At 31.7% G+C, this 21,711-nt stretch overlaps 1 pseudogene across 1 annotated transcript in view; it reads right to left on the reverse strand.

Moving 5' to 3' along the window:
* Positions 1 to 462: 462 nt before the first annotated feature.
* LOC148629166 (uncharacterized) overlaps positions 463 to 21,711 on the reverse strand; it is a 35,876-nt pseudogene continuing 14,627 nt past the window's right edge. Inside the window, exons 5-16 of the transcript XR_015915233.1 lie at positions 20,696 to 20,743; positions 19,846 to 19,911; positions 17,766 to 17,822; positions 16,046 to 16,099; positions 10,762 to 10,839; positions 9,874 to 9,927; positions 8,912 to 8,965; positions 8,404 to 8,460; positions 7,613 to 7,649; positions 5,136 to 5,243; positions 3,315 to 4,458; positions 463 to 1,860 (exon numbers count right to left, since the gene is read on the reverse strand). The product of XR_015915233.1 is annotated as an uncharacterized LOC148629166 (transcript). The remainder of the gene's footprint in view (positions 1,861 to 3,314; positions 4,459 to 5,135; positions 5,244 to 7,612; positions 7,650 to 8,403; positions 8,461 to 8,911; positions 8,966 to 9,873; positions 9,928 to 10,761; positions 10,840 to 16,045; positions 16,100 to 17,765; positions 17,823 to 19,845; positions 19,912 to 20,695; positions 20,744 to 21,711) is intronic.

Consider the following 21,711-nt stretch of genomic DNA (forward strand, 5'->3'; position numbering starts at 1 on the left):
CCAGTGACTAGAAAACATTTACAGAAACGATTGTTTACTTTCTGATAAAACAATAATTTCCAATAAGGATATATTGTTGAGTAAGAGTAAATATCTTAATTAAACAGACTCTTTCACTAAAGGTCACCTTTCTCTGTTATTAACGAATTAAGCCAGCGACCCACTAACAATTTGAAAAAAAAACCCTTAGAAGAGTTGATGTTTAAAATGGATTAAAAACGAAGGCAAGGAACAAAAAGCATACATACCAAATTTTTGACAAACGGTCAAGTCATTGGTCGATATAACCGGAACAAGTTAATTCGTATATCACGTATTGGTTAAAAGTCCATAATTGATAAATATATCTATAATCAACGTTTTGATAACGAGCAAAACAATTATACATTTTTTGTTATTGAAGTACGAGTTTTAAAGAAAACAATGAAAAGTATTTTTTCTGCAACCACGAAAAACTAAAACCACAGTGAAGTTACTTCATTTTCAAAATATGCAATTAAATAGAAAACAAACAAAACATACAAAACAAAGCACACAAAAAAGACATTATTATTGATTCGTCGGATATTTGTTTCGTTTCAATTCGTTAAGTATACTGTTTATGGTAAAGGAAAACTGTTGACCAAACTTTACGACAAACATGATGACTTTTCATCTGTGGCGACATCCCTTCAGCACCTGCGTAAAACTATGGAGTTATCGTATAACAACTCGTGCATTGTGCCAGAGCTTGCCGTAATTACGCAGACTTTGTATCCCGCTAGACTTCTTGCAATTTGGTTTCTTGAACAGTTATGTTGCTACAAGACTGAAGTCATCACTACCGAAGTTTTATGGTCATCATGAACTCGTGAAGCGTTACGGTGTATCCATGTGTTCCATGAAACTGATTTGTTGAACGTGTCATAGTTTTCCTTTCCTCTTTCGCCTACCCCGGACTTGACTTTTTATGAGCAACTGGACAGGTGTTTCTAGAAAAGCAGAGGACGCCGACCCTAACGGTGCACCTGGTCCATGCTCCCAGTTTTTAGTGGAGTCCAAGTTGCTCATTTACTTTTTTACTTTGTATTATTTTATTTGTGATTGTCTGCTTTCCATGTCTGGTCTTTGTCCCTGGATTGCATTATTTTGATTTCCACTAGAATCTTGGTTCCCTTGATTACTCTTTGTCATTAGCGGTACAATTAAGACAGTTGGGGGTTGTTCCACATTCTCTTAAATATTAGATCTACGTTTTTGGTACGCTTCAGTAGTCCATATTCGATTTAAGCACATATTGAACATTAACATTTTCCATGAGAGATTATAATAAATTTGATTTCTATTTACTCTATACGTACAGTTAGGGATGTTATCACACATATAAACTGTTATAACAAAGCGGAATTTGTTCATGTCAGCTGTTAATTTCACTTATAATCTCTTGTATTGGAGTAACAACAGAGAGTCCAGAACCACTACAAAACGAGTTTGCAATGCCAATGCAACCTGTATTTTTTGGGGCGTGCCTAGTAACGTAAACACATGTACCAGAGTCCCCTTGTTTAAGCGGCAGATTTAAGACCATCTGGTTGTACAATGTTATAATTCTTCTATCAGTAAGTGCACCAACTGGTAGTTGTATGTGTGACGGGGACGCAAATAAGAGTGGCTGAAACACAGTGCCGTTCAATATTGTTGCCATTTGACCAAGATTGTCAAAATGTACATCCTTAGACGTCGTACGGTCAAACGTAACATTATATACAGAAGTTGGTGATGTAACAGCTGCTCCTGGAGCAGCAACCTCAGCTGTCCACCCAGTATAAGTCAGACACTGATAATCAACATAGTTATGGTTGATAAAAGGCGAGGTTAACCCTGAAATACACATATTAATTTGCATTATTGTAAAATTTTGTAACATACTTACATAACATGTCAGTTATGAAGAACTGTTGAATTCTTGGTTTAGCAAATTCAAGTACAAGGTCAAAACTGTTCCACCAGCGAAATCTGTCTCATCGTTTTTTTTTAAGTCCAGTCAGTGTCAAATATGGTAGTTTGTCAATCTGGTAAGGCATGAAACCTAATTGTAGATATCTGATAGAAATTTTATATCGGTGAATTTAATTGTAATGACGACCATACAACTTCTATAGTAACGACATCAACAAAGGATAGGATTAATTTTTTATTACCATTGTCATATGGTTACCTATTTATTACACAGATAGCAGTGATTTAGCGATTGTTCCCAAAATATTTTTTTCCCGAAAATTCACACTGAAATAAATTCGGTAATTTCACTCTCGCACTTTCTTCCACCAAAACGAATATCAATCCGCCGTTAACAAAATTTTTAATTTTTGTTGAAAACAATAATGAATAATGGAGGAAATTTACATAATAAATAAGATAATCAATCAGTTATCGCGAACAACCAAAATATCATCACTTGTACCAAGTCAAAATGAAAATGTTATATTAGGAAAGGAATTGGTAATGTTAGAAAATGAATTTCTAAAATTAAAATAATCACTCTGCAATATTGCAAAGTCAGTCACATTTTTTTAATATTACAAAATGATTTTCAAATATTACAAATATTAGAAAATTAATTTCTAATTTAAAAAAAATCATTTTTTAATATTAAAAATTCAATTGAATTTTTAATATCAAAAATGATTTTTATATTAAAAATGTTTTTGCAATATTAGAAATCAAATTTGTAATATTATAAAAAATAATTTGTAATATCAAAAAAATCATTTTTTAATATTAGAAAACACTCATTTTTGGCCACTTTGGCTTGCCATACATAGGAAAAGTAGTCTGTCTTACTGTCAAAAAAACAAGAATAACCACAGTTACGGCAAAATAAGCAAAGACTTTCAAGGGTCAATTAACGCACAATATACTTGAACAAAAAGAAAAAGTAGAACATGTTAGTATATGAGCAACCGAACTCTTCCAAAAATAAAATATTTTGAGCCTTTAACCAAGAGCACAATGGAGGAAAATGTCATCTACCTTTAAGAAACAATCCAAAAATTTCATATCCAGTCATTTTTTTTTCGTTCCGAGTCAGTTCTTGGTTACTTACCTTAGGTTTGACAACTTTATTATTTGAAATACTTGCGTTTCAAAATAAATCGGCTGCTAAATTAGAAAAGCACCGCTATCGACAGTATAAATGTGATTGACAATATAACTCTTTGGTGACCGAAATAATGTTAATACCATTGCAATTATATGATATTTTTAATATTTTCCTACAGATAGTAAATAGTTTGTTTTTCAAACTCCATATATAACGTATATATCGTACGTACCTAGTCGGCTGAAATGTTGTGGGGTACCCATCTCAATAAAAATATCATTAGGATCTATATGAAACTGTGTGTTTATATGTACCAAGGCAACATCTATGCTTGTAGCTTTTGGATCTCCGTGCTTAAATATTCTTCTCATAACCTTTCCACATTGTTGAGAACCACCTTGCGGCTGATAGGTTTTAACTAAAACCTTGACTCCTTTATTCCTAGATAAGTCATCTGCTGGAGCTAGCAAGGTTGATAAGCCATACAGAACGTGGGCACAAGTAAGGAAACACTCATAATCGTCATAAAATAAATAAAATCCACCCAAATGTGCCATCGCTTCTCTCTGTTCCAATTGTATCACCAACCCTCAACGGTAAAGATGCGAAGCAAGAGTGACCTTCTAAAACATCGGTAAGTATTCCTTCTAAAGAGAGCGGGAAATGGTCTTCCCCTAGAGGAATGACCCCTTTCCTCGTACAGTAGAATTGGACACATTCTGTATCTTCTAGTACTTGAGAAGTTGGAAATTCCTTGGACTTAAAAGGACATGGACATATAAGCGATAGATTTCTGTGCTTTTTATACAAATCTGATGCGGTTGTACCATTTATTTTAGGAATAGATATGTAAAAAGAATCATTTCCACACCGTTTTCTGATATTTTCATGAATTAATTCCGCCTCGAAACCAGCTGGATTATTGGAAACAAAGTCATTGCAAAAGATGGCAACTTTGAAATGTAAAAAGTACTTCGGAAGATTGATAGAGAACGCTTGTAATTCAACAACAATTAGTTTTTCACTTTGTTGGAGACATAAAACAGCAGTTATATCATCTTTACCGTCACAAGTACATTTATAAGCCGGGTATATATCTAAAGCATATTTGTCAAGGATCAATTTATTTTGCTTGTAAAACAGTCTCGTTACGTGCCATGACAAAGTACTTATCACTTCTTTATTACCAGTCTTATATGATTGCAAGAGACATTTACTGAGTCAATCTTCGCCAAAGTAACAATGCGAGAGAAGCCAACGACAGACCAATGGTTTCTCATTGATAATATAAATCTGTAATATTTTTTCGTCATTTGGTTTATTTTTCATCATACTAAGGATAGTTTCATAGCCCGTTTCTACACGACCAGGCGTACCTGTAAATAGGATTAGTGAAAGTGTAACAATTCAACGTTGATAAAAAAATGCACTCGAGAATTCTATTCTTCGTTTTTTTTCTTTTACATTTAACATGCATTGCTTTTTTCAACAAATTTGTTAACCTTGTGGTTTATGCTTTTAATATTATATGTATAATTTGCATCAAAAAGAGGACTTCATAAGTTTTATTAAATATAAAATATGTTTTAACTAAAAAAAAATCTAGAAAAACACATTTAAATTAATTATGTCTTTTGAAAGCTTTGTAGAAAATAATTCCATTGCTTCAATTCTAACAAATAGGCTTCTGGAACAGGGTTATGTTGCTACATTTTGGTTCATGCTCCCGGTTTTTAGTCCGAGTTGCTCATTTGCTTTCGTTACTTTGTATGTATGATTTTAATTACTTTATGTTCTTTGTTGTGTATGTCTGTTTTCCATATCTGGTCTTTGTCCCTGGATTAAATTCTTTTGATTACCGCTATTATCTTGGTTCTCTTGATTACTCCTTCATGAAAACCAATTTGCATGCATAGAGAAGTACTTTGATAAGATTAATATGTCAACTTGGTAAGCATGTGTTAATTATATATTACTAAAACATTATATAAAGAAACTATAGTTTTATTTGATTATGAACACGGAAAGCTTGATGAATCATTACATTACAAACCTCTAAATTTGCTTTGTCCAAAGCTTCCATTATAGTGTTGAAGTTTTCTATCACAAAAACAAAGAATGTGAAATCCATCACAGTCGACGTGAAAGTCAAATAATGGTTCTGTAATAAATGTACAAAAGCTATTCAAGACATACATATCACAACTCGTACGTTATGCAAAACCTTGTAATTTATTGGTATGACTTAGCCGTGGATCAAACTTACGACCTCCTGCACTCGAGGCGAAAGCCGCAACCGTTGGGACGAATTTAACCGTGATGTTAAGGTAACTTGTAAAGGTACCCAACACCTGGCCATAGATCTTTTGTCTTGTGCCGTTGAAGTATTTTCATACACCACAGTTTTTATACCCTTATGCACCAAAAAGTGTGGTTTGTGCAAAAAAAGCCTGGAACCCATCTGGAGCACCTTTTCAAAATATCTGGATCAGCCTTATTTTTTTTATTTCCAAGACCTACAAGGAGATCCAATGACTCGTAACGACGAAATGGATTTGCATCGTTATTATAAATGATACCTTTTTGCAGCTCCGTTGTAGCGACACAGAAATCATAAATCAACATGAGAAAAGCAAATACGTTCCTTTTTTTAAAAAAGGGACAAAACTAAATGTGCTCAAAGCAATGCAATTCTGGAAGATTAAGTTGTAGCTTAACATTTGGTTTCATTCAATCATATGCCACTTAGTTGTTAGGGAAATATTGAATTGCTTTCGACTTAGATTTGGAAAGGGGTGTTTTACTAAGTTTTTGTTCAACTTTCTTTGTAGGGTATTTCAAATATGATATGGGGCCTGTAAAATGTTGTGCGAAATAAATCTAAAAGCTGAGATTAAGAGTCATATAACCGCATGAAATAATGTTTCAATAACATATCAATATTTTGATATTTTCTTGAATTGAAATTGAAAATAGATTTAAAGGGGGCAAATCTTGACTATATAACTTACAATGAATTCATATGCAGTGGAAATCCAAAGCAGTTGACACCCCTCTTCTTTTAAAAAAAGTTTTCTAATTTCAGGCAAAATTTGGTCATAAAGAGAATGTAACTCCCCTTCTATTCATAACTTTGGATTCGTACCTGTACGTTTACGGTTTCATAGGGGACCCGACGAACGCTCCCTCCAATTTAGGAAAAATAAAATCTGAATTTTTCGCAGATTCTACCCGAAAGTTTGACTTCGTTCGGCTTTTAATTTTATTCACGCCCCTAACCTGAAATTCTGAAGTTTCTCACAAATAGAAAATTTAATTCACCTCAATCAAACCATCTTCTCTAAAACTACATGTAAAATGCAAGAATGCAACAATATTTCCCATTGAAAAGAATGTTTTCAACTCTTTGAACATGGCAATATTTATCCACTTTAATCGCCAGCCATTGATCATCAAAGACCACTCAAAAAAGAAGGACAAGTATAATTGGTTATACTATTGTTAACCATAGTATAACCTGTACATCGACAACAGAAATTCATCTACTTAAATGCTAAAATATCAAAACTTATCCTACTAAAGACCCAGCACACGATTAGTTTCACACACGCAGACTGATCGATAGAAGGCATCGCATAAATTATTGTATTCATAGACAGTTATTCAGGGAAGATGAATAATGCTATTTTGTACTATAGAATAAAAAATGTAAAGAAAGCTTTGTAGTATCACAGAAGAAAAAGTAAGTCTATATATTACGCAGCCATAAGTGACACACATACATATGATAATCATATATCAATAATTATAAAGTCTTTATTGCAAAAGCTAAGTACAAGCTATGGCAAATATCATATATAAGGTAAGCAGTAATGACATGAAATGACATAATAGTAATCGTATCACAGAAACAACAAATTGCATATGATATATGCAGAGGTCAAACCATAAATCATATATTCTAGCGACTATTTATAGTGGAAGTTCTTGTTTTGTAATTCTCACGGAGGTAACTTATTAAGTTCCTTAAAATAACTTAGTAACTAAAGTCTTAATAACTTGAAGTAACAAGTATAATTTGTTTAAATTAGGCCAAGGATAGTAGAAATTTTGCAAATAATTAATCCTCTGTTGTCTATAGGCCCTGGATACACAAAAACGAAATGGTATTCGTTTCCAATAATTGCTTGATTCATATAATGACCATATGATTATTAACAAATAATATTCATATACTCATATAATGATTCTATTATGTAAACATTGGGTCAGTAAACTATGATTATCGTGTAATAATCAAATGAAAATGGTATGAAAACTGAAACATATGTTTATCATATCATGCTTCATTCATAAGATAATAATATGTTTCAGATTATACTTAGTTGTGTACTACTAAGATGCTTGTCCGGTTCTCTAGCTTGTTTTCGATTTCACATATTGTTAAAGCCTTTCTGTATTTCGTTCATACCCTTACCTTACATTACAACCTATCCTTGATACCTGGATCATTCACTAACTATAAGTTACCTTGAAATTCATTTGTTTCACGAATATTATGCAAAATCTGTAAAAAATATTTTAAAAAATGTATAAATACTACTATCCCTTTTGTTAGTTTCTTAAGGTATAATCATTTATTTTCAATGGCTACTTTTTAAAAGAATTCAAAAGGAGTACAGCATTGGCTAGCAGTAAACTAAATTTGTAAACAAATATTAGATAACGTAGTTAGACATACTACAGTTAGAACAATACGAAGTTCGTCTAGAAAGAGAGTTAAATATGAAAGCAAATTGAAGTAAACGTTAAAACATATTTGATAAAAGAACTATTTTTGTGCGGTAATTTCAGTTTTGTATACAAATGGTGACTTATTCCTATCCAAAAAGTGATTGAATTTTATTTCTGTCGCATTTCGTTAAGAGAAGTTTGTATTTGTGGGAAAATCAAGAGTTTTTTCTCAGATTCTGATGAAAATTTGGGACGGACATTTCAGCAATCATAGGTTTGAAATGGGCCTTATTTGAACTAAGAATTCTGGGGGAAGGCCGAGATATTTAGATCTGAGTGGTTTCATTCTAAAGAATACACGGATAAGAAAAAAAAAACTTTTTGCTAATAGCAATAACAGACTTACTTTACTTTCAACCAAATAATCTCCCTATTACTCTATCAATAACTTTCATTTGTGCAACTAAACTCATTTTTAAACTTGGCAATGCTCACATTTTATTCACAATCCTGGTATGACATTATGTAAAAACAAAATGATTTGAATAATAGGAATAAGAAACTTATTATTATTGATCAATAGTTACCTCACTTAGTAATGAACACTGTTCACTAGAATCTTCTGCTTTTGTGTGTGGAATTTCCTGTAAAAATAATTAATGTTTCAAATTTGTTAGAAAAAACTTCCACTTAAACTTAAAATCGGGGAAATATATGCAAAGTAATATTCTTGTTTAAACATTGGCAAAATCTTTATATGTTACGATGCCAAAGCTATTCAAAACCACATTTAAAAAGCAAGGAGGACACCAACACTGCATTTTGTTTTCAAAACTTCTTAAACTATCAGTGAAGTATTTATCAATATGGTCTCTTCTTCTTTGTTGCATCAATTAAGGCGATACGATTTGTGAAAATAAAATACTAGATGATTTGACTTGTGCAAGATCAAATTCTACACTCATGTTAAAAAATATTTCTATGACACTCGTTATTCTTTGGTTGTTCATGACTTTAGTATTATACTTTGATTTTACTACAACTTTACACAGGTTGTTAATGAAACCCAGATACTGAATTGATGCAATGATTTACCTCACTTGATGATCGTAGCTGTTCATCAGAATTCACTTTTGAATGTGATTTTTCCTACAATAATAAATACGACTGCATATAACTTTGTCCATAAACCTTACTCATATTGTAGTTGAATTACACTTAGATTTAATAAAACCTTCTGATACCCAAAGAATAGTTAGTTTTATTAAATACAACTCTGCATGGATAATGTTACGCAATAACAATAGTATTTGGAGGTGAAACGCTGCATCGAGTCGAAAAGTAATGACAAACATTACATTAACTCTAAGGCCAACCACAAAGTGGCACACATGACCTTATTATGAAAGAGAAAACAAAACAAAACTGAAAATTCCTGTGAGCAATGTGGTACAGGTACCCGAACAGTCAATACACTCGTAAAAAGATATAATTCAAACGCTTAACTTACGTAGAAAGTTTGCTTTTCAGTCACAATAGGTTTTTGTGTTGTTCATTGTACTAAATATAAATTTATTAGATATTTGTACAATTTCTTCGAACTAACTAAAGTTTAAGAAAATAATAATAGAATCTTAGCTAATATAATCATAATCATAAACAAGTACTATCTTTAAAAAAAAATAACCGATGCAGTAAAATTTTGTTCCTTTTAGGTATAATTTTCTAAACTTCATTTAGGAAATAATACATGGCACCCAATTTCAATTTACGATAGTTTTTACAACGCCACTAAGTTATTAGTATTTGGGCAATCGGGAAAAAGAATTGCAATTAGGCGATTTTCGTTCCCATGGATGAGCGTCAAAGGGTAAAAAGCAAAACTATAGCGACTTCGTCAGAAAAAGGTTTTGAATCTTGAATCTTAGATGATAAATCTTATTAGCTTTTTAAACCGAATAAATTTAAACCGTATACGACACATACTTTGCACTAGTGTTTACATAGAGGTTATTCACTTTTCAAAAAAAATTCTGGTTCGAAATGCATTGCATTACCTCAATTAACAATGACAACTGTTTCTCAGCATGTTCTTTTGTATGTGAACTATCCTAAAACAATGAAAATAGCAATAGAATAAATAATCAGACACTTAGATTTAACAAGTATGTGGATTGATCTGCACATGATAATAATATAAATCTTCGAGGGTTCTTGGAACGAGTAATTATATTTAGGTAATTCACAATAACCAATTGATTATCTTTTTTATTATAAAGATTTTCTCCACGATTAACTGCTATTTTCAACAACAACCAAAATTTTGTGATCGGCAGGAGTATTCGATAAATGACTGCCATCTATATAGTAAATGTACATGCATTTCCTTCTTACCTTTTTAAGCGAAACTAAGCATTTTATTCTTGATGTTTTGATGAAATAAATTGTACGAAAAGCATACCTTGATAATATCACTCTTTTATAAAGAAATCTCTAATAATAATAATAAATAACACTTATATATTTAGTTTGCAATCCTGATTTTATGTGAATTTGAGGTTCGTGCTGCTCGCTCCATGGTATAAATTATAGTTCCTTCATGGTGTTAGAATTATCTTTCGTCTGTTGTCACAAATTATACCAGATCTGCATTTTGGCTTCTACAGTAAATACTTGCCATACCCAGATGTTTAGTAAAACTTTCGTTTAGGCATAAATTTTTAAAAATATACTAAAATCCGTCGATTTATTGCTGGCATGTGAGCAATAAATTATCAAACTTTCATAAAAAAAAGTCTGTGTTTAATTTGACTACATCTATAATCTAAATTCATGATTGTGACATTTTGCAATTAAAAAAAATGATGTAAAAATATCAATTGATAGGACTTTTTAGAAAACTCTTCTATCATTAAAGAATTGGATAATGCATGCACTATAGTTACCTCATATCTCGGTTTGCTCATTGTTAGAAGGGAACTGTGGTCTTTTTCGTCTTCATCATATGCCCACTTACATGGAATCTAAGAAAATAAAAACAAAACAAAGTGAATTGGTGCGCATGCCCTCTCAGGTCTTTTGTGTCTATGACTTTAATACTTGAACATTGTTAAAGAACAAAATTCACTAACTCTAGGTTTAGGTCTACTATTTATTATTTGAAATTTTCTATTTGCCTATTTTAAAGCTTAAATACTGTATGAATACTAATATACAGAAATTATAAGCTGCTGTGTCATAAAGAAGGGCACAAAACTCTACTTCTACAGTTTTCAAAGAATTTTCACAAAAATGGAGGATTAAAGGTAGTTTTTTAATCCAAAAATATAGAGCGCAAGCTATGTACAATGTCTTTTGTCAGGAATGGTGATGGAACAGAAGAATTTTCTGTGTAAATATAAGAGTTCGACAAATGCGCTCTATATTTTCTACAAAAAATGTCTCATGAAATAAGCTATTTTAACACAATACCGCCTAATTTTCTAATTTTGCTTTATTTGCACAAAAGCATTTACATTCTGATTTTAACGAAGGCACATATTCAACTAGCGAATTATGCAATTTCAAATTTATTTGTAACACTTTAGTTTTTGAGGATACAAATACAATGTGAAAATGTGCTAAATTTTGACCCTAGCCCCCACCACTGTTTAAAGTCCTTTGAAAAAAATTGAAGAGCAATATAAAGAACTGGCATATTCTGAAGTGCAAATATGAAATATCTTACAAAATACATTAAATTGAAAAAAAAAAAACAAATATTCAATTCATGTCCACTGGCCTTCTCCTCATGACATATTGTTCTCCCCAAAAGGGGCGATCCTTGTGACGTCATGAATATTTACTATATTTATACCTATAAGGAAAGTGAAAGAGTAATCAAGGGAACCAAGGTTATAGCGGTAATCAAAAGAATGTAATCCAGGGACAAAGACCAGACATGAAAACCAGACATACACAACAAAGAACACAAAGCAACCAAAATCATACATACAAAGTAACAAAAGCAAATGAGCAACTCGGACTCCACTAAAAACTGGGAGCATGGACCAGATGCACCGGTAGGGCAAGCGTCCTCTGCTTTTCTAGAAACACCCGCCGAGTTGCTCATAAAAAGTCATGTCCGGGGTAGACAAACGAGGAAAGGAAAACTATGACCCGTTGAATAAATCAGTTTTCATGGTGCAGATGGATACACTATAACGATCCACGAGTTCATGATGACGACCATAAAACTTCTGTAGTGATGACTTCAATCTTGTAGCAACATAACCCTGTTCCAGAAGAGTATTTTTTAGAGTTCTAGCGCGATACAAAAAGTTTGCGTAGTTTCGGCAAGCTCTGGCATAACGTATGAGTTGTGATATGAACACTCCATACGAAGGTGCCGAAGGGTTGTTGCCACAGATGAAAGGAAAGTTGACGATTCTGAATGAAAAGTCATCACGTTTGTCGTAAAGTTTGGTCAATAGTTTTCCTTTACCATCGATTTCTAAGTGTAGGTCAAGATATGAGGCTGACTTCAAAGTGTCTGTAGTATCCTTTATCTCAAGTTCTTTTGGGTAGATGCGATGTATCAAATCCCCGAAATTAGGATTGTTTAAAGATAACGCGTCATCTATATAATGGAAACTGAGATTGAAGGATCTAGCCAAACGATATTCTTTTTTCTGATCAGATCAGCTTTAAGTCAGCTTCATAGGAGTGAAGGAATGGGTCAGCAAGTAAAGGAGCACAATTTGTTCCCATTGGCCGAATGTTTGTTGAAAACTACGTCCACCACACTGGAAAAATATGTTGTCGATTAAAAATTCCAGCATTTTGTAAACATCTTCCTCTGTATATTTGGAAGATGATTGGGAATTATTTCTTACAAAGTATGAGGAATCTCTACCAAGAACTATATATTTGTATCTAGGTGTACCATATGTTTTGGAAAAACAACGATGTATAATGTTTTTAAGTCGGGATTTTAACTGAGTATGGGGAATAGAAGTATACAGTGTTGAAAAATCATAGGTTTTAATGCTATTATATTCAGATAATAGTCTTGAACTGATTGTCTCCAAAAGATCTTTCGAATTTTTCAGGATCCACATTGAATTGATACCACTACGGGAGTGACAAGTGTTGTGGTAGGACTGCAGACCCTCTATGACACTTGTGAGTATAGAAGTTATAAGTTTTGAAAGAGGTTTGGTGGTACATTCTGCAGATCCAGCTATGAAACGTTGTTTGTATGGATTCTTGTGGAGTTTAGGAATCCAGACGGTAAATCACAATCATCGTCCTTGGTAGAGAGGCCAAAAGAATTCATCCAATGATTTCAAATTTTCATAAATCTACTTAAGAATGTATACCCATATAAAATGAAGTATAAGTAGATATCTTGTGTTGTTTCTTTTGTGAATCCAGCAAAATTACAAAGACTACCACTTCTAGAAATGGGGTGATTTTTAGTCAAGTTCTTACATACAATAGAAATGCATAGAAACACATTCAAACCCAATGGAATTGAACAATAGGAAGAATATTCTATTATATGTGATGAATTTTAAAATTATAACAGAAATTAACACCAAAAACACTTCCTGAAAATACTTTTAGAAATAATATTACAAAAGTACAGAACCAGATGCTACACTCCATTCCATGTTTTAATATGTGCCATTATAATGTGGTTTTTGTTCACTTATGTTCCTTTTTTCAGAGAATATTACCCATATAGCATGGACAGGTGTTAATGTGTCCTGTATTAGCTCCAGAAAAAAAAGAAATAAAAACAGAAAAAAACTTTGTACCATTTGTATACCTGAAATATTGAGTTTAGATAAAAAAAAATCAAAAAAATTAGCCTAAAATACGAAAAAGTGGCTTTTTAAGGATTTATTTTCACATAATTTGGTAACCTGCATTATATTTAACATAACAAGAGAGATAAGACAGTGATTTTTGTCACATTTATTGAGAAAATTAATTTCTTATATCTAGGGGTGGCCAATTTTCTAGTATTTTTTTTAAATCATGGTCCTATAAGATGAACTAGTGCAACTCTTAGGTGTAAAAAATGCAAAAATTGACCTTTATATGTGCAAGTTTATTGAAAAAGACAACTATTAGTGTCCTTATAGTTCTCTAAAATGCATTTATAAACAAAGAAATATGGGTTTGATATATTACAGGCCTTTTGGCTTAAATTGTATGGTTCTATTATGTATTAAAAATGAGTCGCAACAAAAAAAGTTAAACTCTTATACTTCTTTTCTTGCAAAAACTTAAAATAAGCATGACTTTGAAAATTTTGATCGATACATTAGGTTTTCCTAGCAACTCTATTTACTTAGCGTAAAAGACAAATTATCAAAACACTGCTTATTCATAACATTTTCAGCCTAACATCTCTTTTAATGGTAAAAAGACCAAAATTTTTACCTAATATGTTGGACTTCCACTATAAGTAATTATATATCACCTCAAAAAGCGATTTTTGAAGATTTTGAAATTTTGACTGCTATAGCTATAGGAATAAATTCAGTAAGAAGACTCCCATTGCTTCCAATGCAAACCCATATTTTAGTGATGCCCCTTGTGAATAAACCTTTAGCAATCCAGCAGTTTCATGCATCACTCTTTAAGATTCATAAGCCATGTTATCTTTTGCAACTTTCAAAACATAAGGTTATGCAGCATTTTTTGGCCATTTCCATGACTTCTTTACATACAATGTGAAAATGTGCTAAATTTTGACCCTAGCCCCCACCACTGTTTAAAGTGCTTTGAAAAAAAAATTGAACAGCAATATAAAGAACTGGCATATTCTGAAGGGCAAACATGAAATATGTTTCAAAATACATTAATTTGAAAAAAAAAATGGCCTTCTCTTCATGACAGATTGTTCCCCCCAAAAGGGGCGGTTATTGTGAGGTCATGAATATTTACTACAATTATAACTATAACTTTGAACATAAACCTTACTCATATTGTAGTTGAATTACACTGAGATTTAATAAAACCTTCTGATATCCAAAGTTTAGTTTTTTATAGTATACATTTCTGCATTGATAATGTTACGTAATAAAAGGTACTTAACAATAGTGTATGTAGGTGGAACGCTGCATAGAGTCGAAAAGTAATGACAAATATTACATTAACTCTACGGCCAACCACAAAGTGGCACACATGACCTTACTATGAAAGAGAAAACAAAACAAAACTGAAAATTTCTGTGAGCGATGTGGTACAGGAACAGTTAATGTCCGATCATAGGGCACCAGTCTTCGAATATTTTCTTGCTTTTTTTACACTAACTCTAGGACGAGCCAACTTACATACTTGTATAAAGATTAAATTTATTCGCAAAACTAACACAAAAGGTTTGTTTTTCAGTCACATTAAAAAGCTCTTCAGTGTATTGTGCATTGTACTAAACATCAATTTATTTGAAATCTTCACAATTTCTTCGAACTAAAGTTTAGAAAATTTTAATAGAACCTTAGCTACTATAATCATAATCATAAAAAAGTTTTAATGAAATATATCAATATCAAACATTCTGCACTGGAATCTTAGATGATAAAGCTTGTTAGCTTTTCAAACCCAATAAATCTAAACCATGTACGACACATACTTTGCACTAGTGTTTAAACAGTGGTTATTCACTTCACAAAAAGAGTCCTAGTTCGAAATACATTGCATCACCTCAATTAACAAAGACAACTGTTTTTCAGCGTGTTCTTAGAATGAGTATTTATATGTGTGTGTGTGTGTGTTGTACTTTGTACATGTAGTTCAGGAATACACAATTGGACATGCACTGAAATCTTAGTACCATTTCAATCTTGAAGACAAATTAAGAATGTTAAAATTATTAACCAATTAAAATGTTCGGCTTAAAATACAACTGACAAAATGATTACAGAGCTTCAAATTGAAGAAAAGCTATTAATAGCTAAACTTAAAGAAAAAAAAGGACATCAGCACTGCATTTTGATTTCAGTGAAGTATTTATCAATATGGTGCCTTCTTCAGTTAAGAACGTATTGATATGAATTTTGTAAAAAAATACTACATTATTTGACTTGGGCAAGATCAAATTCTACACGCCCGTTTAAACATTTTTTTCTGACTCGTTATTCATTTGTTGTTCGTGACTTTAGATTTGTTCAGCATCCTTTCATTTTACACGAATTGTTAATGAATCCAAGATATTGAATTAATGCAATGATTTACCTCACGTAATGACCATAGCTGTTCATTAAAATTCACTTTTAAATGCGATTCTTCCTACAATGATAAAAACGAATGCATATAACTTTGTAAATTTAAACTAAATTACACTGAGATTCAATAAAAATGATTGGATAGCACTGAACGTTACCAAGTTTCCGATTCAGGCATAGAGGCTCGTTAAAAAACTATAAAGATCATATACATTAGCAGGGCACTGATATCTATAAATATTCATTGCCAGTCGTTTAATCTGGTTCTTAATTTTGGTTCCCTGGTCAATATCATAAGCGACCAAAAGATAGCCAAAATGTACCTCTTTTTGTAAAAAAAAAATATCATACACCTGTCTATGTGTGTTTTTTGCTTGTATGAGAACGGGAAGTTTATGTTAAAAGATGAAATGATCGGTTAGCATTAAATTTATGTAATATTACCCAGTTTCCGATTCAAACATAGGGGCTCGTTACAATTGACTATTAAGGTCATATACATTATCAGAGCCCCGATATCTATATATAGCCATTGCCAGTTGTTTAATCCGGCTACGGGCAACCAGTTGTTTTCATTGAAAACATTCGGGTCATCACGGGTATGAAAGAGCACGTAACCATATTAAGATTCTAGTAGAAGTGACCTGATTTTAGAGCATATTTCATTCGTGCCATTTTGGATGTTGAAAGTAAGCCAAAATCAGTGGCAGAGAATATTTGACGATTAGCGACTTTGAAGACTCCAGTCTTTGTTTATAAATATTTTCTCCATGATAAATTGCTGTTTTCAAAAACAAAAAATAATTTTGTGGTCGGGGGATTGTTATTCGCCTTGTTATATCTTGTCCGGAGAAAGTCCTAGACTGAAATTACAGAATTTATTCACAGTGTGAGTTATTGATTTTTTTACACATGGAGCATTTGATAAATGACTGCTATCTATAAAGCAAATGTACATACATTTTCTCCTTATTCTTCTCACATTTTTCACCGAAAATTAGCATTTTAATCTTGATATCTTTATAAAAAAAATTTATACGAAAAGTATACTTTGATAATATTACTCTTTTCTTAAGAAGGCTCTAATAATAACAATACTTAAGAAAATTTGAATACTGTGAAAGTACTATTGTTCGTGGGATACCAATTTTCGTGGTTTTCGTGGGTGAGCCAGACCATGAAATTTGGTTCCCAACGAAAAGCAGATTTCCATTGATATGAGTACTAAAAACCTCAAAACCACGAATTCAAGAATCCACCAACTGTTGTATTTTCTCTAATCCACGAAAATTGGTCTCCAATAAGTTAAAAGAACTTTCACAGTAATTTGTTTTCAATCCTCATTTTTTTGTGAATTCGTGCTGCTCGCTCCGCTGTATTTAATTTTAGTTCCTTTATGGTGTGTGTCTGTTGTCACAAATTACACCAGATCTGTAGTTTCGGTTTCTAAAGCACATACTTGATATATCCAGATGTATAGAAAAAAACTCGTTTAGACATACATTCTTCAATAAATACTAAAATCCGTCTTGACATGTGAGCGATAAACTATCAAACTTCCATCAAAAGAAAAGGCTGTGCTTAATTTGATTATATCTATAGTCTTAATTCATGATTGTGACATTTTTCAACTCAAAACAAATGATGTAAAAATATCAATTGATAGGACTTACATTTTTAGAAAGCTCTCTTATCATTAAAGAATCGGATAATGTATATAAGATAGTTACCTCGTATTTCGGTTTGCTCTTTGTTATATCCCTATCATTTTCCCTCTCACATGGAATCTAAGAAAATAAAAAAACAAAACAAAACAAAACAAAATGCATTGGTGCGCATGCCCTCACAGTTCTTTTGCATCTATGACTTTGATATTTGAACATAGTTAATTTTTAGTTCAGTGAATATTTCCAAAAGGAACTTATCAGATTTACTTTTTGACCGTATTATATACATGTAGTATTTATACATGTAGTTCAGGAATACACAATTGGACATGTACTGATACCTTAGTACCATTTCAATCATGACATTAAGAATGTCAAAAATTATTAACCAGTTAATGTTTTGGGCTTAAAATACAACTCATAAATTTATTACTGGGCTTATAGTTGATGAATTAAGCACTTCACACTCATAATCAACATGAATAAGTTCTAGGGATATACATATAGCCAATATGCTGGAAACTATGAAATTTTAAAAGGGAGGACAAAATTTACCATACAGAAGCAAAGGCAAACAAAAGGTGAGAGGGCAAAATGCTATAAATATGGGCCAAGAAATCAACTTTGTAGCAATAGTTTAAAACAATGTTCGCAACATAGTCAAGCACAATAATATAAGGTAAATTCACTGAAATGTCATCATAAATATACGTCAATCAACAAAAACTGCTGAAAGTAAATTTTTATGTTTTTTTTCGGACATATTTACATCTAGAAAACTATGTCCGCACTTAAATAATAATATTAATACTTTTTACAAATGAAAAAAATATGAAATAACGAATGTATTCACGAAATATGAAGTTGTCTCTTGGCCATGGACACAATTTCTTTGCCAGAAAAATAACAGGAAAGTGACCAAAAGTACAAATGTAACAGAATATCTAAAGATTGGCTAACTTAAAGCAGTTCTGTTTTCATTTTAGTGCAAGGACTGTTATTATAATTCAAGCCTCCAAATGCACTATTTACACTTTTCTAACTCAGTCATTAATTTTCAGTTGAATTTAAAGCAAAGAAATGCCTTTAATGCCCTTTTTTTTCATTAATTCCAGAAGCAGCTGAGAAATCTGTTAAGAAACTGAAAAAAAACGGACAACAAGGTTGTTGAGAATTGCGGGAACTTTTAACGTCGACAGTTGTACCATCATTACTTTGTATGAAGTCGTCGATATTGTAACGATATATTTGAGAAACGAATAGAATGTCAAACTACAGAAACTACAGAGATGTACTTTCTTCAAGTTAAACACAAATCAAACCCATACACAGGTTATCGTTGTATATAAACTGCATAGAGTGGATTATTATAACCGAAACTATAAACTCTCGTACCTGGGAATTTTATTTCTTGCAAAAAAACAAAAACAAAAAACAAAAAAACAAAAAACAAACAAACAAACAAATATAAAATTCCCGTCCATCAAGCATGACGCATGACACGGTCCGACTTTTAAATTATTTCTTTACAAAATAAAATGAAAAAAATAAAAACAAGTACATGTTGATGTTTTTAAGCAGTACTGTCTACCAGGTATAGCACGTAATGTTTGTATTGTATATCTTCATATCAATTTATTCTATTTATTTTCAAATTCCTGGAAGGAAAAATATGTTGCGTCCACTTTGTTAAGAACCTCCATCTGATTATTTTTTCCAATAATTTTACCTATTCAAAAAAATCAAATTACTGTACTCCTCTTTTGTAATAATTTGTTGTGCATGAAGATTAAAAAAAAAATTACAAAATGCTTAGAGGAAAAAAATCCAAACAGAAGTAAACATGACAAAGAAAGGCACCACAATAAATTCCGGCGGCGGATTTGTCTGCTCTTGTGCCGAGTTGTCCTGGTTGCTTATATGACCAACACGATGTTCCATTATTTCATTCGGTTAAATACGTTACATCAGCATTATGTTTGACAATTTGAGATATCTTCTATTCATCTGATACTTATAAGTATACATAGTTACAGATGACTTATGGTAAATATCTGTATTCTGAGTTTGAACTGACTTTTCTAGGACCCCAAATGGCTACCCAAAACTACATTACACAAACATGATTTAATTTTGTTCTTACCTCCAATTCAACTTTAACTTCTTGAACTATTGAACAATCTTTACATACAATCGCATGAGGTATAGACTGTAGAGAAATGATGACACAAATATCAAAATAGCATTCTTGATTATTCCAATGAACAGATGGAAAAACAAGTATGTCAGGTTATGAGTTAAACCAAATTCTTTTCCCTTATAAGGAAACACTTACATAATAATTATTCAGATGATAAACGTTAAACGAAAAAAAAAACAAAATAACAAATCAAATACAAAAACAAAACAAAACAAAAAACAAAAATTAAAAAAAAAAAAAATAATAAAAAAACCCATGCGATTAACAGCTTCCGTATATAATATCTTACTGTGTAAATAACAAACAAATTGTAATTAAATTAACATTTCATATTCATACGATAACTCTCATGATAACATCGTTTCTAAACAACACATCTTCACTCTTTAATCGACTTCGCATACTGCACGATATCATTATTAAAGAAAAAAAGTCTGTCTGCTCTGAGGACTACTTACCACAACACAGAACAGGATGTCGACACACTTTCTGGTAGGGTTAAGCAGTACATGTAAAAGCGAACCAATGTTCTTAAAAGTACAAATTTTCAATTTTCAAAGATCAATCTGTTTTTCAAAGATTATTCAAGGGAACCAAGGTTATAGCGGTAATCAAAAGAATGTAATTCAGGGAGAAAGACCAGACATGAAAAACAGACATTCACAACGAAGAACATAAAGTAACTAAAATCATACATACAAAGTAACAAAAGCAAATGAGCAAATTGGACTCCACTAAAAACTGGGGGCATGGACATAAAACATCCCCTTTAATTCTTGGTTTCGTTTATTACCTCGTCAATTATTGAATCAAATACACTTTCTCTAGATGACACTACTTCCTGAAAAAATACAAAAACAAAAGATATTATTTCAAACGTTCAATATAAATATAAAGATGAGACACGTTAAACCAATAAGCGATTTGATCATCTATTACCGGTTTCTTGTATTCTTAACATTATATACAACAAAAGTTTCAAATGAAAATAGCACCAAGAAAACTGATTATCTAACCCTGTTACGTCTGATCTACTTTCTAGAAGGATAGGCATTATTATTTCTGAAAACTGAAGCTGAATTCTGAATTACAAGTGCATACGAAAAAAAAAAACATTTTGTTTTTTGTTGTTTTTATTCAAAAAACTTATAAACAAGAGAAACAAATCTCCTGGCAAACATGAACTTGGTGGGAAATCGAGATAAAAAACTTACAACCCAACGCACAACTTAACAAGTTAAAGCTGCACACCCAATTTCAAATCGTTCCATTCAAGTATTCATTTTATTAGGGTATAAGTTTACCCTAGAAACCCTAGAAAAGCACGAGATTTGTTTCGGCAAAAACAATTATAAGCGACAGAGCCGAAAAGGTTTTACACGATAAAACCAATCAACCTGAAGCTGCATACCAAATCTTAAATCCAGAGTTTTTTTTATATAAAAATGTATGGGTAGACACGTACGGATAGGAGCAAACACTAAAATGATGCGCAACAAAAAAAATAAATATGAAATTTACTACTTGTTGTTGATTAGCTTGATTGCACATACACATGAAGCTGTAACTCATTTCCAGCCAACGCGTGTGTAGTAGTTTCTGCCAAAGTCAATGTCAAAATTAAATACTCCTGCCTTCAGTATTATTATTAAGGATTTATGAAGCTTGATATCATTACACAAACCCTTTCAGAATTTTTTAAGGGATATTAACAATATGTATATGCAAATGATTTGTATGATTGTTAGTTTTTGTATTGAAACAATATCAATTTCATTTAATAAGGAGTTAACAAAATATTTTTTTAAA

The sequence above is a fragment of the Perna viridis genome, chromosome 1 (genome assembly GCF_037379345.1).
Source record: "Perna viridis isolate PV_CMFRI_1.1 ecotype Kerala chromosome 1, ASM3737934v1, whole genome shotgun sequence".
Taxonomy (NCBI): domain Eukaryota; kingdom Metazoa; phylum Mollusca; class Bivalvia; order Mytilida; family Mytilidae; genus Perna; species Perna viridis.